The sequence below is a fragment of the Dendroctonus ponderosae genome, unplaced genomic scaffold (assembly GCF_020466585.1).
Source record: "Dendroctonus ponderosae isolate FM_Combo_2020 unplaced genomic scaffold, Dpon_F_20191213v2 Dpon_F_20191213_5, whole genome shotgun sequence".
Classification (NCBI taxonomy): Eukaryota; Metazoa; Arthropoda; class Insecta; order Coleoptera; family Curculionidae; genus Dendroctonus; species Dendroctonus ponderosae.
In genome coordinates, this window is record NW_026018715.1 from 13,313,430 (window position 1) to 13,316,533 (window position 3,104).

Consider the following 3,104-nt stretch of genomic DNA (forward strand, 5'->3'; position numbering starts at 1 on the left):
AGGAATGCATCAAACTCATTGAAAAACATGGTAGAAGTTTCAGATCCGAAATAATAGACATTTTCGACACACTTTAAGCGTTTTTCGAGCGTTCACGATCTTTAACCGACGATTTCATTCTTGTTATCGACCCAAACGCTTTATAAATGAATCTTTGTGATTTTCTTACATCGAAAGGAATCGATTGAGCTCAAAAAACAAATCTAAATTTTCGATTTTTGGCCGAAATTCTTTCAAGGGTGGAGGCCGATTTTTTTTAAATTAAAATTTTCTTAAAAAAGTTCTTAAATTTTACAACATTTTCAGCTCACGGATGTGAGGAATGCATCGAACTCAATAAAAAACATGGTAGAAGCTGCAGATCCGAAATAATAGACATTTTCGGCACATTTTAAGCGTTTTTGAGCTTTCACGATCTTTAGCCGACGATTTCTTCATTATTATTGACCCAAACACTTTATAAATGCGTCTTTGTGATCTTCCGTCGAAAAGAATCAAATGAGCTCAGAAAACCTTCATATAAAATTTTGATTTTTGGTCGACATTTTTCCTATGGTGGAGGTCGATTTTTTGAAAAATGAAAAATGTCTCAAAATTTCTTAAATTTCGCATTATTTTCAGCTCACGGACCCGAGGAATGCACCGAACTCATTGAAAAACATGGTAGAAGCTTCAGATCCGAAATAATAGACATGTTCGGCACATTTTAAGCGTATTTGAGCGTTCAGGATCTTTAGCCGACGATTTCTTCCTTATTATTAACCCAAACAAATAGGGTAAGGGTCGATTTTTTGAAAAAAATTAAATGTTTTGAAAATGTCTTAAATTTTACATCATTTTTAGCTCACGGATGTGGGGAATGCATCGAACTCAGTATAAAACATGCTAGAAGTTTCAGATCCGAAATAATAGACATTTTCGGAACGCTTTAAGCGTTTTTCGAGCGGTCACGATTTCTTCCTTGTTATTGACCCAAACACTTTATAAATGCATTTTTGTGACCTTCTTACATCGAAACAAATTGATTGAGCTCAAAAAACACGCATGTAAATTTTTGATTTTTGGCCGAAATTCTTCCAAGGGAGGAGGTAAATTTTCTCAAAATGTCTTAAATTTTGCATCATTTTCAGCTCACGGACGCGAGGAATTTTGGCCCATTTTCGGAAAAATTAAAATTTTCTCAGTGGAATCAGTAGGCAAGTATTTTGAGCACTTTCGTTCGTGCGGCTTTATAACGTAAATAATCCCTGCCGAGAGGGTCAGAAGCATATGATAACTGTACATGGCCTTCACGAACTGCAATCCGAAGTCTTCCATCTTGAATTAAATTAAATGTTAAGTGTTGTTCAAAGTGCCGTGCCGTAAGAATTCAGGCATTAACACACTAGTGTCTTAAGACACACTATTACCCAGGCCTATCAAAAAGTCCACGCCATCGCAACACTGAAAAAAAAACTTGCTGCTATACACGCGCAATTAAAGTTTTTTTCTTTAAAATTTGTTGATTAATAAACGCAGATATTTCTTAATTACATCTTTATCAATCTGTTGCCCTCCGACCTCAGTCCGGGCTTATCCGCCGCAGCGACATTTCAGTTCAGTTAAGCAAAAGTATTAAGACCTAGTCGTATTATCGCGTTTTTACTCCTTTATAACTTTTTATTTTTTTACAATGAATCGAGCTTTAAGTGGATCAGCCTTATATCTAAGGACTTTTCGTCGCATAAACAGTATAAGGTGTTTTAGTGCGGCCAAACCTGATCAGCCGCTGTTTCCCCACAAAGATGAATTCCCTAATCGGCATATCGGGCCTAGGGATAGTGATATTATCGTTATGTTGGATACTATCGGGTTTAAGGTTTGTGCAACGTTTCTAACGAGGAATGAAAAGCTCGATTTTTTGCCTTAAATGAACACTAGATTTTGATGAGCAGGAAAAGTTTGCGCGAGTAATGGGATTTCAAGCGGTAACGAAGCAAAAGTCTGTTTTTTAAAATAGCCGACGTTTTGTCATATTTATTTGCGCATCCTCAGGGCCTCAACAGAACATTCCCCGAAGATGAGAAAATAAATATGGCAAAACGTTGGCTATTTTAAAAACACACTCTTGTTTTTACGCCGATCTAAACCCTCTAACTAGTGCAAACTGTATTGCTAATCAGCCTCGTTCCTAATTAATTATTTTTTTACCTTCTGTGGTTTTCCTTCGTTCTCATCTTAATCGCAGACTTTGGACCAGTTGACCGAACAGGCCGTTCCAAAGAATATTTCCTTAAATAAGCCCTTGGACATTGAAGAACCTTTGGGTAAGAGTTTATTAAATTTATATGCCTTCTAAGAGTTGGGATTTAGCAAGAGTTGGCCGCAAATATGATGAAAAGCGTGTATTTTTTGGAAAATCTTGACTAAAATCCTGTGCTGGAACATGCACAAACTAGTTACTACTTGGGAGTGACGCGAAAACGCATTTATCCATTCTGTTAAGAAATTTGCTGCAATTTATTTCTCAATCAGCTTTTATATTTAAAAAATTACACACAATTTATTTGTGCATTTATTATTGTCATAACACGATAATTAATGTTGATGTTGATTAGTCTTCGTGGGGGTCGAATGAGATAAAAAGCTGTTGTTTTCTGCTTCAGAAGTTAGGAAAATGCTGGTATCAATGACGTCTTAAGCAAATCGTAAAATTTCAGACAAAAATAAAACAAGTTTGCTCTTGTACGAGATCCAAAAACATTACATTTACTTGCATGATTTTCCATGGACTTTTTTTAAAGGGATTTGTTAATGTTTGGCGTTTAAAATTCAATTTCTGTTTCTCTCTTGTTTCTCTTGACGAATTCGTTTTTGCATTTTTTCATTTTGTTTTAAGGCGAATACGAGCTGATTAACCGTATTCGAAGCATCGCCGAACGGAACAAAATTTGGCGATCTTACATCGGCATGGGCTACCACAACTGTTGCGTTCCGCACACCATTATGCGGAATATTTTCGAAAACCCTGGCTGGACCACCCAGTATACGCCTTACCAGCCGGAGGTAAGCCATACAGGGTGTTTGATCGAATGTGGGCTAAAATACAAGGAATTTGAGAAATG